This window comes from Triticum urartu, chromosome 1A, assembly GCF_056163025.1.
Source record: "Triticum urartu cultivar PI428250 chromosome 1A, HENAU_Tu73, whole genome shotgun sequence".
NCBI classification, from domain to species: Eukaryota; Viridiplantae; Streptophyta; class Magnoliopsida; order Poales; family Poaceae; genus Triticum; species Triticum urartu.
In genome coordinates this window covers 37,564,356-37,580,426 of record NC_141873.1, presented here as the reverse complement: position 1 = coordinate 37,580,426, position 16,071 = coordinate 37,564,356, and the positions used below count along the sequence as shown (strand labels likewise).

Genomic DNA, 16,071 nt, shown 5'->3' with positions numbered 1-16,071 from the left:
TCAATGTTAAGTGTGTTCTTAGCGAGTTCCCTCGGTACACCTGGCATGTCAGAAGGTTTCCGTGCAAAGATGTCCCGGTTCTCATGGATGAACGTGATGAGCGCGCTTTCCTATTTGGGATCCAGGTTAGCGCTGATACTGAACTTCTTGGATGAATCACCAGGAACAAAATCAACCATCTCAGTATCTATGGCCGATTTAAATTTCAACGCGGGTCGTGTTCCATAGTTGGCTTTTTCAAAGAAGTCATATCTGCCGAATCAACCTTGTCTTTGTAAGACTTCAGCTCCTCCGTGGCACAAACCGACTCAGCGTAAGCCACATCACCTTCCTCACATTCCAAAGTGATCTTCCTGCTCCCATGTACTGTGATGGTCCCCTTATGACCTGGCATTTTAAGATGTAGATAAACATAACACGGCCTCACCATGAATTTAGCGTAAGCCGGTCGCCCAAACAAAGCGTGATACGGACTTTTGATTTTTACCACCTCAAACGTCAGTGTTTATGATCTTGAATCATGATCATCTCTAAAAGCCACCTCTAAGGCTATCTTGCCCACTGGATATGCAGACTTACCAGGCACCACACCATGCAAAACAGTGTTTGACGGTTTAAGATTCTTATCTGTCAACCCCATACGACGGAAGGTATCATAATATAGAATGTTGATACTACTTCCTCCATCCATGAGTACCTTAGTGAACTTATATCCCGCAACTTGAGGGGCCACCACTAATGCCAGATGACCCAGATTGTCAACCCGTGGCGGGTGATCCTCTCTACTCCACAAAATGGGTTGCTCACACCAGCGCAAATACTGAGGCACCGCCGGTTAAACAGAGTTCACCGCCTTCTTGTGAAGCTTCTGATCACGCTTACACAAGCTAGTGGTGAAGACATGATATTGCCCACTATTTAACTGCTTAGGATTGCTCTGATAACCCGACAGCTGCTGCTGCTGGTTCCCCTGATGGTTGTAACCTCCCTGGTTGCCCTGGTTCCCTTGATTGATGTGTCCGGTTTGATTGCCCTGAAATCCTGAACCAGAGCTGCCGCCTCCATAACCCGGCCCGTGGAAACCACCTCCTAAACCGCCGGGCGGGCCATTATCATACTGAAACATATTGGAGTTCTTGAAATCTCACATGATATAACAATCCTTCCAAAGATGCGATGATGGCTTCTCCTTTGATCCATGCTTTGGATAGGGTTGATTTAACAGACGCTCCAAATTGGGGCCTGAACCTCCGCCCCTCTAGGGCTGCTTGCCCTTACGGCGCTGACCATTCTCCTGAGCATTGGTGTTAGCCACAAAGTCCAAACTGTTGTCGGCCTTGTTCTTACCATTGTTCCCATGGCCTGCCGGATTATGCTGCTGACCCTTGGTGTTGCCGTTCTTTTTCCCTTTCCCCGGTTTGTCCTCCTCTGAGTCAGGGCCTTTAGTATTATCTGAATCGGCGTACTTAACCAAAGCGGCCATAAGCGTTGACATAACATTGCAGTGATGTTTGTGCCTTCCTAACTTCTGTTTGAGCGACAGAAAACGGCAATTGCCCTCCAACGTTAGCACTGCAGTATCTGCATTGATACGATCCGATGAATGAAAAATAGCTGAGACTCGCTTTACCCAATGGGTCGTGGACTCCCCATCCTCTTGGACACAAGCGGCCAGATCCACAATTGACATGGGCTGCTTACAAGTATCTTTGAAGTTCTGGATAAACCGGTGCTTCAATTCGGCCCATGATCCGACAGAGTTAGTTGGTAAGCTCTTCAACCAAGTACCACTACACCACAACACTTGTTTCAGGGCAGTTAACTGCCGGGAGAAGTATCTAAACAAGGGAAAATTTACTACCGGGGCATCTGTAACTACCGGTAGAACTAGCTCACGGCGGTGCAACTGCTGGTAGAACTTGAAGAACAAAGGCAAACAAACTGCCTGGACACTTGGGGGCGCCATGTCTGCCTGGAGAAGCCTACTACGGCCCATTATCTGCTGGGGTTCGCTTTTGGCGTGAGAATAAAATACAGTTTGGGCCTAAGCGCGCGCAAGTGAGGAAAAACGTGCGAGAGACAAAAAAGCCCAAAAGAACTACTACCTCTCGTGCCCTACCTCCAGACCGCAGCCACCCCCAATCCCTCGTGCCCTACCTGACCGCAGCCGCCGCCCCCAAATCCGACCGGCGCCCCCAAATCCTCCCATCGGCGCCAGCATCCCCCACCACCGCAGCCCCGCCGCCGCCGGCGTCCCCCACCACCACAGCTCCGCCGCCGTCCCGAGCCACCCCCCCCCCCCCCCCCGCCGCACCCCGACTCCTCTCCCCGCCGCTGGCCGCCCTAAATCCTAGTACTGTCGGCGGCGGCCCCCACCACCACAGCCCCGCTGCCTCTTCCAGCCACCCCACCGCCACCGACTGTCGTCCACCCGGACGGAGTCAGTCCTTGGCCCCAACAACCGCACAGCAGCGCCGCAGCACCCCCACGGACCGAGGAGTCGAGCACCGAGCGGGGCCGCTTCCTGTATGTCCTCTCCGATCCTCCAAGCAGCGGGCGTCCCTCTTCTCCGGTGAGCAGCTCACTAGCATGTCAACATCCTCTCCGTTCCCCCAAGCAGCGGAGCATCCCTCTTCTCCGGCGAGCAGTTCTGCCACCTGAACATCAACATCCTCTCTGTGGACAGGGCTGCCTCCTGAACATCCTCTCTCTGAGCATTTGGTGAGATTTCTTTGCTGCCTGGGTTTGGTTTAAATTCTGTACCTGCAAATGAGATTTAATTCTGACTTGTACAATTATTACCATTTCAATCTGTGAACTTGGCAGATGATTCAATGCTAACTTGCAAAAATGTTAGATGGGTTAGTTTAATTTGTGTACTAGGCACTCAGTTATAGTTTTTACAATACTTCTTTTTGTGTTTAGTTGATGCCTCAAAGTTGTAGCATGTGGACCGAACAAGTGCTCTGTTTTTATCATATGAATGCCTATTTTTATATAGATGCGAAGTTGTAGCATGTGGACAGAATAAGTGCTCTGTTTTTATCATATGGATGCCTCCTCAACCCTTGTTTCTACAACACTTCTTTGTTTATGTTTCACGAAATCAGATTTGTGTATTCCTTAAAAAAATCAGATTTGTGGACATAACAAGTGCTTTGTTTTTATCACATAGATAATAATATTCTTACTACTATTTTAGTTTTTGCAGTTCCTGAAATGACATCTTTCAATTGAATATTTATTCTATTATGCCAGATTGCATTCTTGGTCCGTATTGTATTTGTCCTTGCTTGTATTAGATATGAATGGCATGCATTTTGTCACTAGATTTCCCCCATTAATAGAAGTATACTTTATTTCGTATGTTAGGTAAATATAGTGAATTTGGTCAAGAATGGACAAGAGTTGGATGGATAAAGCTAGAAACACACAAGCATATATTGATGGGGTAGTGAAATTCATAGAGTTTGCTTTTACTCATTCAGCAAGAGGGAATGCTATATTATGTCCTTGTAGAAAATGCTTGAACTGTTGTTGGTTTGAAGCTAGTGATGTGTATGAGCACTTATTATATCATGGGTTTATTACTGGGTACAAAAGATGGATATATCATGGGGAGGCATCATCATCTCTTGCATCTGATAGTGACCATGATCCGGTCCAACCTAATGATGTTCAAGAGGAGAATGACCTAGATAATTATGATGAGATGTTCGAAATGATTCAAGATATGGCACACCTAATTGGGGATTTGAGTGATAGTGACGGCGGGGAGGATCCAATTCACGAGGATGTAGAGCCTGGGAGCGTTGACCCTCTTCTAGAAAAGAAAAAGAAGCATGAGGCAGATGCTTTTCAACAATTCATAGCTGATGATAACGAGGAGCTTTATCCAGGATGCACAACCTTTTCAAAACTACGTTTCATTGTTAGGTTACTACATACCAAATCTCTTGGAGGTTGGAGCGATAAAAGCTTTGACATGATGCTAGAGTTGCTAAAAGAGGCCTTCCCAATAGCAAAGCTACCCAAAAACTTTTATGAAGCTAAGAAAATGATAAAATGTCTTGAGCTGGGTTATATTAAAATTCATGCATGTGAGAATGATTGCATTCTGTTTTGGAAGGAGCATGCAGATAAAGATATTTGTCCTACATGCAAAACTTCCCGGTGGAAATCTGAAAAGAACAGACTTGATGGGAAACGTGTACACAAGGTCCCAAGGAAGGTTCTTCGTTATTTTCCAATAAAGAAGAGGCTACAACGCCCATTCGTGTCCCCGAAGAGTGCAACAGATTGCAAATGGCATGATGAAGAACGCACAAGAGATGGACTAATAAGGCATACATCAGATGCACCTGCTTGGAATGACTTTGATGCCAAATATCCTAAGTTTGCCGAAGATAGTCGCAACATTAGGCTGCTTATATGTGCTGATGGTTTTAATCCATTTAGGACAATGAATTTATCATATAGTGTTTGGCCTGTTGTAGCAATTCCGTTGAATCTTCCTCCTTGGTTGTGCATGAAGCAAGAAAATTTCATCCAATGTCTGCTAATTCCTGGTCCAAAGTGACCTGGGAGAGATATTGATGTGTTCCTTGAACCACTTATTGATGATTTGAACTCGCTATATGAGGAGGGTGTTAGAACCTATGATGCCTCGACCGGTAAACCCTTCAACCTCCATGTTGCTGTATTATCAACTACATCTAACCTCCCAGGCTTATGCACTCTATCTGGTATTGTAACCTCGGGTGAATTTGGTTATCCATTGTGCAGCTCAGAGACTTGCTCTCTTCGGCTGAAGGAAGGCAAGAAATTTTGCTATATGAATCATAGAAGGTTTCTTGATCCAAACCATGAATACAGATTTGATGAGGACTCCTTTGATGGTGGTGTGGAGTTAGGGGCAGCACCTGTACCACTTACCGGAGAGGAAGCTTTGGCCCTCACTGAAAATATGAAAGACTGTTTTTGGAAAGAACCCTTCCGAGAAAACAACCACCAAGAAGCGCAAGGTTGGCGAACCACCAACAGTTCGGAAAAGAAAATCCATATGGTTTAGGTTGCGATACTGGAAAGACTTGCTGCAGCCTCATAATCTTGATGCAATGCATATTGAAAAGAATGTATGTGAAAACATAATTAACACACTTTTAGGCATGGATAAGAAATCAAAAGATAATTATGCTTCTCGTAAAGATCTAGAGCATCTAGGAATAAGGAAAGCTCTCCAACCTGTCCAAGTTGGTGAAGAATTTGATTTTCCTGCTGCACCCTATGCAATGGTCAATGAAAATAAGAAATTGTTTTGCCAAGTTTTGAAGGGAGCTAGGTTCCCTGATGGTTGTGCATCTGATATACGCCGCAATGTCCTTGTCAAGCAGAAGAAGATCACTGGGTTGAAGAGCCACGACAATCATATTCTTTTGCAGCAATTGCTTCCGCTAGCTGTTCGGAACACACCGCCAAAGGAAGTCGCCATTGCATTGGTTCGTGTCAGCAGATTCTTCAAGAAAATATATTCTCCTGTCATTTCCATAAGTGATATGGAGAAGCTAGAGGGAGAAATAGCTGAGACCTTGTGCATTCTTGAGACCATATTTCTGCCATCATTTTTTGATCTTATGGTTCACTTGATGGTTCATCTTCCAACCCAAGTGAGGCTATGGGGCCCAGTAAAGTACAGCAGCATGTATCCGGTAGAGAGGTCATCCCTAAACCTATTTTCTAGGTATCATATGGTTTCTTTCCCATCTCCAAAATAATCTGATATATGTTATGTATATACTATATAGGTATAATATGAAGCTAAAGGGGTTTGTTCGTACCAAGAGCCATCCTGAGGGGTCAATTATAGAGGGCTATGTGTTTGATGAGTCCCTTACATATTGTTCCCGTTATTTACAAGGATGTGAGACTAGATTTAATAGAAAATGCAGAACTGATGTCCCTGAGCCCAATGTATCTACTATGCCATTCTTTACCAACAAGGGTCGATTTTTGGCTGGAAAGCATGTAGTGACCTTGGATCACAAGTCATGGCTGCAAGCACATTGATATGTTTTGTTTAATTATGATAACATAGATCCATACTTGAGGTATGTTATTCTAAGAATTGTTATCATTTGAGCCTATGAACGATATTTGTCATAGTGCTGAACTTTTGTACTTAACTCCTGCAGCAAGTATGATGCCTATTTGTCTTCAATTGGCCATGGGACTAAGTTAGAGATTAGTCGCACTCGCCATGTGAAATTCCATGAGTGGTTTAAATCCCATGTGGCACAACTAGTTGCGAATGGTGAAGATATTTCTGAAGAGATTCGAACTTTAGCTAATGGGCCCTTCTCAGCTGCAAGGAAATGTAATAGCTATACCATAGATGGGTACAATTTCCACACGAAGTCCTATGATGAGGGTAGACCTACCCAAAGCAGTGGGGTTGCTCTTGTCTCTCAAATTCTGTCGCCCTCATGTGAAGATAGTGAAAATCTTATGGTCACAAATAAAATATATTATGGTGTGATAACCGAAATTCTTGAGTTAAATTATAACAACAAAGGAAGTATTGTGCTTTTCAAATGTGATTGGGTTGACAACCGTGCACAAGACAAGTGGGTTCAAGTTGATTATTTGGGTGCCACGTGTGTGAACTTCAAGCATTTACTCAAGTCTGATGAACCTTTTATTTTGGCATCTCAAGCAACTCAAGTGTACTATGTGCAAGATGATCTTGATAAAGATTGGTGTTTTGTTAGAAGTTTTCCACATCCACGAGACCTTTATGATATGTTTGAAGCGGAAGATGGTGCTTATGACCAGCATGATGCACCTAGTGTACCAATCCTTGATCTACATGCCAATGTAGATCTCAGTGTTGATGTTAGAAATATACCTCATAGTAGGACAGATATAGATGGAACACTCGTTCGTGCAATTCAGCAACCAAAGTGTGTGTCTTTTCCTTACATTTTTCAGTTATATGCTTACCTACTTGACATCTAATGTGTCATTAATTTTCTCTTCAGGAAAAAGAATGGAAAAAGGAAGAGATGAGGACAATGTTCAAGAACGAGAGGAAGAGAGGCTAGCAAGAATTAGAGAAAGAAACAGCGAGGACTTTGAACAATTTGGTCGCTTTAGATTTTCAAATATAAATGAAGAAAATGGAGGCCCAGCTAGTCAGTGACAAACTAAAAGGAAGAAGGTGATATATCATGCTTTTGTTTAGTTGCTGCATCTATTACTTCAGTTTTGAGGCACTTTGATTCATGCTTTGAGTTCATGACAACTTTATACATCATCCTGTTTGTTTATTTGTAGAGCACTGCAGAAAAGCCTATTGTTGAAGTAACTCGAGTCCTTAGGTCCCAAACGACTAGAGATGTTGAAGAGATGCCTTGTGACAACATCCAAGAGGATGAAGGTGCGTTGCTCTAATATTTGTGCATATAGGTTGTTAGTTAAATGTATGATAGCCTAGTAACTATTGTCCATGTTTAGACCATGAGTTGGGTCAAGAAACAAAAGGGAAGAAGGGCAAAAGGCGCACTAGAATGCATAATGTGTATGATAGATTGGGACAGTGCCACCAATTCGTGTACAGTACAATGAAGATGGACAACCAGTTGGGGACAATGCCTCGGAGTTTTCCAACTTCATCTCCACACTTGCGAAAAGTAAAATATCTCTTAGGCACACGGATTGGAGAAAGGTTGAAGTTGAGCAAAAAATTCAATTATGGAAAACCTTAAAGGTATAATATAATGTGCCCCTTTATCTAATACATCGCCCTTACATTGTATAATTACACATGCTTGATACATTTACACATGCTTGAAAACAGATGTATTATGTTGTGGATGACAAACTTAAGGATTGGGTCATGGGAAGCGCTGCCAAGAAATGGAGGGATTTCAAATCAGAGTTGAAGACTTTGTATTTTGATGACAAGACCGATGAGGAACTCCAAGTTGTCCCTGATAATAGAGTTAGCCCAACAGATTGGGAAGAACTCGTTGCCTTTTGGAAAAGTGAAAGAGGGAAGAAGCGTAGCCAGCAAGGGAAACAAAACCGAAAGGAGATGGAATTATTGCATACATCAGGCAGTAAAAGTCATGCTCGTGTTTCTCATGAAATGGTACATATAAGTCTTACTTGCACAAATTATTTTTCCATCATTTCTAGATTATTCTGATCTAAATACTTGAAAATAAATGGCAGCATATGAAGAATGGATATCCCCCTCATAGACATGAAGTGTTTATGGAAACACAAAAGTGCAAGAAGACCGGTGCCCCTTCAAGTGTGGCTGCAGCAAATATGTTTGTAAGTATTTGAAGTAGTTTTAGCAACCTATTTGCTTTGAAGTTATTAGTTGAAGCAACACTACATTATCACTGTGTTAATGAATCATATGTTATGTCTTGTAGAAAAAGATAGAAAATATGGAGAATGAGCGTCCAGAACTTTTGGAAAAAACCATCCAGCAAGGTGGCCTCTTCTCGCATGTAACTACAAAGGAGAGGAATGGGTATGTCAGGTGTAAAGGTCTGGGACCAAGTGCTGCAAGTTTGGGCATGCTAGGAACTAGAAAGCTGAAATCAACGAAGCTTCAAATGGCCGAGGAAGAAGCAAAAGAAGCTCGACAAGAAAATGCGCTTCTACATAAGTGTGTAGATCAACTCGAGAATGATTTCCAATCAGTAGTTACAAGTCTTAAGGATGAATTTCTGCAAATGAAGAGATTGTTGTTACAATCAAATGCTAGACAAAATGTTGAGTTCAGTCCACGGTATGGCTGCCCCCAGAGGGTAGATGCAGATGCATATGGACATGAAGGTGCATATGGACAAGAAGATAGTGTAGGATCTGCCACCCCTACCTTTGAGGTGCGACGAGAGAAGGAGGCAGCCATTTTGCAAAAGAAGACAGAAGGGGCACTGTTGCAAAAGAAGGTAGCAGCATTCACTCAGGATTACAGTGTCCAATCCCCATTCACTGAGGAATACAATGTCCAATCCCCCCTGCTCAATATGAGGTGTTGCAAGAGAGGGCAGCTGCCATTTCCCAAAAGAAGAAGGCAACAGTGCAACAAGATAAGGATGTGACACTTCATCGAACCAACATGGCAACATCCCTACGGAAAGAAGTTCCAATCACGCAGAAAAATCATCAGGTCAGATTTTACTATGTTTATACTTTGCCTCTAGTTTCTATAGGATGGAAAAGAATCACTTCCGCTTATCTAACTTCTTTTTCATTATTCCTCAGAAAGGAAGGGATGTGATACTTTATAATGTTTACTGGGATCATAATAGCCCCGTGGCAAAAGCTACAATTCTATCAGTTGATCGAAGAGAGGAGGTAGGTGGTCAGGAGCTTGGCTCTCAATATTGTAAGGTTGTCGTGAACTATGTAATAAAAAGGGATGCTATTCTGCCTCATGGTGTTGGGGACATGAAAACCATGGGGCAAGCTCAAGGGCGATGTATCGCATGGCCTTACAAGCATGTAAGCTTGGGTTCTTTTGCTAAATTTACAATGACTATCATGGTTGATTGCTTAATACTCTTTTGCTTCTATGTATTTAGTTGGAAGTGGACAAGTCAATGGCAAATGCAGCAATGCGACCATAAGCAAGCTGAGGAGGTAATATACATATTTCTCTTACCATATTCGGTTACTAGAAAGGCTAAGCTCTCATGAGCTATTCTTTTGGACATAGACTTTCCTGCATTCGATGCTTTCTCACAAAGGATGTAAATGTACGGCCCACAGCTGTCGAGTTTAGTGATCAGTACACACATATGTGACATAAATATGAAATTATGGTTGAGCTACAGTACTGTACTTTTTGTTTACAATTGCGAGTCTTCTTTCTTTTTCTTTGTAGATAGAGAAAGTCGCTCCTTTTTTCCTTTTACCAAAAAATGCCAACATTTGAGCACATTAGATAAATATACACATCTTTTGCACCACACAACAACAATAATAATTTTGCTGGTTAAAATACATAAACATTACAATCAGAACTTACAACCTTGATTTTTTTTGCCTGTTCAACCATTTTTGTTGTAGGCCATTGTATACAAATAATCTATTTCAAGAGTCATAATTAGATAGCCAACAAAACAACTTTGGTAGTATATGAATATCAAGCTTCCCCTGTCCAGTGGCGTTAAGCCCCTTTGAATATTTGGGTGAGACTACATATATGGTGATCTTTCAAACCTCCCTGTACAAAGTGTACTGGTGGCCATTCTTTATTTTCAGTGCATGTGTCCATTGTCCAGTGGCGTTCTACTTTGCAAAGTCCAGAATAATTATTTACTTACTGGACTATTATATATTATTACGTCTTCATAGCTTGTGCTCTTGGAATGTAGCATCATGTACATGCATGTGTTCAGTCTAAGTGTTTTACATGGAAGAATATATGATTCAGTTTGCATCCAGTACCTAAACATGTGAAATGTAAATTGGCATTCAAACTACACATTATATACTCCTTTTACAACTCAACTCGGGTTCCTGTTTTGCCATATTTGCCCATGGAAGAATTTTGAATATGCAGGTCAAAGAATTCCTGTTTGATATAATTATGTATTATTCCTTGCTATGTCATAATCCTTAATGTGTTCATTTAAAATCTGAAACAAGAGCTTCATTTTGAGTTTCCGGTCTGTTGCAGGTTTCCCAAACATACACAGCAAGTTGGTGAGTGTTGGGATGATAATGTAATATGTTTGTTGAACCTAGAGACTTAGCTCTGCCCATTTTGGTGGCTGTTAAGCCATTGTATGGCCACTTCCCCTTTTGTGGCACAACTTTATTTTGGTTATGCGGCATATCTAGAAACTGTTTGTTAAACCTAGAGACTAGCTCTGCCCATTTTGGTGGCTGTTAAGCCACTACCCCTTTTGTGGCACAACTTCATTTGGTTATGTGCCATCTCGAAATATATATATGTACTCGTTATATTTGCTTCCTATGTTTATCGAATGAAGTATGAGGCCTAAATGTAACTCTGATTGAAGTGTATGCATAAATTGTGTGATGTCCTGATTTGCTAAAACATTGTGCATGGATATTAAATTAGACATTGTGAATTGTTATTAAATTATAGGTATATGCTGCCCAAAATTCTATTTTATTAATGTGATGGCATACAAACTGCCGGGCCAACAAGTTTTTACCGGCAGTTGCATTGCCGATAACTAAAATCCCTTTGCGCTAAGGAACCTGCCGGGAGAAAACTAACTGCCGGGAAATACGTACGTAACGGAAATTAAACTGCCGGGAGATATCTATCTGCCGGAAGAAGTAATCCCCGGCAGTCGTTCTCGTGGCGGTTCTATCTGTTGGGAGAACTACCATCCCAGCAGCCAGTATGCCGTTTTAAGAGCTTTCTCCCGGCAGATTACATGCCATTACAGTGGTGTTGTGGTGTAGTGTACGAGTTGTTCCTCCCAACATCATGGTGAAGTATTTAGCACATACTGCTTCATCCACATCTAACATCTCCATTGCCATCTCGTAGCTTTCAAACCATGCCTCTGGTTGCAGATTGGCGGTGTAATTGGGTACCTTACGAGGTCCTTTGAAATCCTTGGGCAGTCGCACATTACGCAAAGCGGGGGTGAGACACTGCACCCCTAAGGAACTGAATACCACACCTGGCTCTACTGAAGCGGTAGGGTGAACCGGAGTAGGTTGACGGGCTCCGTGCATAGCTGCTAACTCGGCCTCTCGACGTGCGCAACCATGATCCACCACATCCTGCGCATTAGCACCTCCCCCTGCCGGGTTGTGCCCTCGCGGCAAGTTACGGCGACGTGCACTGCTTGACACGGCCGGTTCATCCTCAACGTGCCTGCTATAGCTCCGGCTTCGACAGGGGGTGGAATGAATCCTCTCACGACTGTGCGAATATGCCTGCTGCTGGTTTAGAGCTGTTTGAAGGAGATCTCTGGCCCGTCGTGCCTCAATCGCAACTGGTGATTCGCCGTCGGTTGGGAGGGCTGCCAACCGTGAAGTGGCGGCCACAATGTTGTCCAACGTGTTGGAGTAATGCCCGGGGGGTGTTGGAACATACTGTGGCACAATGTTGTTCTGACGAGGCGGATCCATCGTGCGCGGCTGAACCGGCGCTCCTGTTCCTGGCGCCTCCGTCCGGTTTAATATTGGCTGGTTACTAGTTCCTACTCCTGGTGTATTAAAGAGATTTCTTGGCTCATAACTCGGCGGGAGATGCGATCGGTATCTTCTTGTCATGACTTCTTCTGAAGCATTCTGATCCAGCCTAAGCCGGTAGGTCTGAGCTTCCAACTCGGCCCGTTCAGTAGCCATCCTAGCGCTCTCTGCCGCTAGGTCCGCTTTAGCCTGAGTTATCTAATCTTTCACCTTTGCGATCTCCGCATTGTGCTGATCCCGGGCTGCTGCTGTCACACCCTGCATTTTGTAACATTTCATTTGCATTAATGAAGCATAAAGATTTGGACCAATAAAAACTTTTGCACTATTTGGCTTTTTATTTTGGAGTTGGTTTTCTCTCTGTGATTTTCAAGTGCTCTTTAAAGTGAACTACTCCACCTTCTGTACTTCCTTGCCCCAAACTTCTGCCCAATGATCATGCCATGTGTATAGTGCAATATAGTATTTTCTTACAAAAATAATTTTGCCAAATAGTATTTTCAAAAATTAGTTTTCCAAAAACCCCTGAATTGAGGTTTGCACTACAAGTACTTGATTTTGGGTATGAAAAATATTTCAAAGAGTATATTTGAAACCTATTAGATATAGGATTCCCATAAACCACAAAAATTTAATTTTAAGAGTTATTTTCCTATTTTATTTAAAAGCTTTTTCTTAAGACCAGAAATGGTCTTTAATAGGAAAAAAATATTTTATTATTTCAAAAATATTTGACAAAAATCAGGGAAACCAAGTGGACATATATCTTCCATATATAAGAGTTTCAACACATGGTCATGTTAAAAATATTGGACAAAACCTTCCAAAACCATTTCTACCCATTTCAAGGATTTGAAATATTTCTATAGGAAATATTTCCACAAAAATCCAAGGAAAATCCAGCAAGTCACAAATGCATATTGTGATCACCTTGCAAAGCCTTATGTCAATCAAGGTCATTTTGGTTCACCAAACTGCCCCAAAACTCTCTCTGACCAGAATCAAATTTGAACAATTTTGTACTACCAACTTTCTCTCCTTGACCCCAACTTTTGTGAGCATGTTCACATGACCAAATGAGGCCACTACACCAAGTGGTGCATCAAGGAGAAGTGATTTGCTCAACTAGATCTACACAAGTTCATTTCTGCTAATTTCTAGGGTTTACAAAAGTTGCATTGGCAACTTTGCCCAAATAAGCTCCAAATTGGTGGAAGGCCCTAATTATATGTGTTATTACACCCTGTGGAGTCTCATGGCAATTGGAAATATTTTGCTTGCCCAAACCATTACCAAACACCTTCTACCACTTTTCAAAAATCACCATTTTGACCACTAACACTATTCTCCTTGAGCTCAACTTTTTACCACAGCTCCTCCTAGTCCTCTCCTACCTCCAGTAACTCTTCCCTGGCCTCAGCTCAATGATTTAAGAGTGAAACATCCCCATTTACCCTTCTGGACAGCAGCATTCTTCTCCTTACTCACCTCCCTCCTCACCCCAGTGGCCACCCAGGGCATCCAACGCCCCTCCCCCATTCTTTACTCCCCCCTAGAGCCACCAGACACCTGTGGTCGTGTCCACACTGCATAGAAAATGGCCATGCTGGCCATTTGGGTGCTCTGGAGCGCACTACAGTGCGCTCCCGCAATGTAGCCGCCCCCTTCCAACCGCCCCCGGCCACCTCGGGCCTCCCCAGCGCGGCCGACGAGACGCCTTGACGTCTGCAACACGGCAGCTGGTCGACCCCCTCCTCCTTCTCCCTCCTATTACCCTCCTCGCACGCGCACCGGCCGCCCGAGAGCTCCAATGAGCGGCCTCACACGCGCGGCATCCCTAGCCTTACCCTGCTTTCTCCCTTAGCTTCCCTCGGCGATGTCCACGCCCAGCAACACCCCAGACATGGCGCCAGCTCCTCCCGAGCCCTGTGGCGACAAGCAGGAGCCCGCCGGCGCACGGTTCCACGGCACCTCGCCGTTCGCCTATTTAAGGACCTCCCCGAGCCCTTCTCTCCTCACCACTCGCTCTCTCACTCCCCTAATCACCCTCCTACACCACTCACTCCTCTCCAGACGAGCCCGAGCTCGAGCTCCGCCGCCTCGGGTCGCCGTCGATCTAAGGGTACAAGCCCTCTCCGCTGCTCCTCTTCCTCGATCTTGAACCTCCGCACCTCCCTGATCATTTCCCCTCTGTTCCCCCTCTCTATTGCAGCCGGAATCGACTGGGGCAAGCACCTCCCGAAGCTCCGCCGCCGGCTTCCTCGTCGCCGGCGAACCCCTGCACCCCGGCGACCAACTCCACCTCCACCCGAACGGCGACTTTGTCCTGAGCACGTCGGTGCCCTCAGATCGCCTCGCCGTCGACCACAGCGGCGCCGGCGAGCTCGCCGCCCTCTCTGACCCAAGGTTGACGACGACGGCCGTGGGTCCATTCCGTCAGCCTCACGTCCTGACGTGTGGGTCCCACACATCTGGTTTAAAACACACGCGCGCGCACCGGTTCGCTACGTCGGCTGGAGGCGTATTTCCCAAATACGCCTTCGACGTGGCAGCCTTACACCGGCTGGATTCCCCCTGGGCCTGCTGCACTGTGGCCGAATAGGCCCAGTTGCACAGTGGCCTTTTTCCTTTTCTTTTTCTGTAACTTTTCCAAAAAATCCACAGGATTAAATAATAATCCAAATGCAATAATTCCAACTCCTAAATTCTTGTAATAATTCCACCTATTTATTGGTGCAGTTTTCATTCTTATCAAACCAACTTTTCTTCACTGTTCAAATTTAAATTTGAATTTGAGCATTTATGCCTGTCATTTAAAATTCCTAGCACTGTTTCCATGACTCCAAATCCAAAACTAGGAATTTTGCCCTTCTTAGTTTTCGCCATAGTATTTAACAAAAATGAGCTGACATTTTTCTGAGCACTTTGGTTTTTCTGTTTTATTATTGCCTTATTTTTCTCGTTATTATTTTGCGATGATAGATTGCGTTGCTGACGAAGGAGTTGGACCAGAAGACTTTGAAGACCCAGAAGACTTTGTTGAGCCAGGCAAGCAGCCCTTTGACCATGTCTATGAAACCCTTTTTATGCATGTCATATAGCACTTTTATTGCTTGCATCGAAGTCATGATACCGTGGTGACCACATGGGGTGGTTTGCCACCATTACTTCCTCGTTGATACTTGCATTGTGCATGACCCTACCTTCTTATGAGGGTTATCCCGGTGGGAGTAGATAGGATGCTAAAGTAGTGCTACGCAAAAAGGGACGGGAATATGCATGGTGGAGGAGACAAAGTATTTTTCAAAAGACCTTTCGAAAACCCCGTCGGGTGCCACTTATGCCCGAGGGAGATAATGAGATGGGTAACCACTTGATGACGAAGTGGTGTACCGAGGCAAGTGTGTGTGTTGTTTTCGAAAACGGATTAGATTTAAGATTTGTCGACTGTCCCAACCTTACATGCGCAACCACTCTACCCTTGTATCGGAAAGGGCATTATTGATTACCTAGGCCGATACTAGCTTGGAGCCCGCATTACTAGTGATGGGGGAGAGTTGGTGCTCTCTCCCAGGACGGATTCGTGCCAGGTAGGGCGGCCACGACTGTTTTCACAGTGCACCGGATACACCGTTGTGTCCCCTCTCGGATGGTACGATCCCGAGTGAGTCTCGTATGATGTACATCGTGAGGATATGGAACAACGAGTGGACTCCTTGTTAGTGTCGTCTAGGGAAAGATAGTGATCGGGTGCTTACCCCGGGTACTTGAGGTACCGCGGGTCGTGGATGACAAGGAATTTCCCCGGATCTTGTGGGTAAAGTGTGCAACCTCTGCAGAGTGTAAAACTACTTGAATAGCTGTGTC

General features: G+C 44.2%; 1 non-coding gene across 1 annotated transcript; it reads left to right on the top strand.

The window, feature by feature from the left end:
• The first annotated feature begins 2,139 nt into the window (after positions 1–2,139).
• Positions 2,140–11,052, top strand: LOC125544641 (uncharacterized). Its single transcript, XR_015617849.1, has 13 exons — positions 2,140–2,721; positions 3,373–5,716; positions 5,805–6,107; positions 6,192–6,959; positions 7,038–7,216; positions 7,333–7,435; positions 7,513–7,765; positions 7,856–8,149; positions 8,233–8,337; positions 8,442–9,187; positions 9,283–9,522; positions 9,603–9,660; positions 10,703–11,052. It is a non-coding gene; the product is annotated as an uncharacterized LOC125544641 (transcript).
• Positions 11,053–16,071: the final 5,019 nt, after the last annotated feature.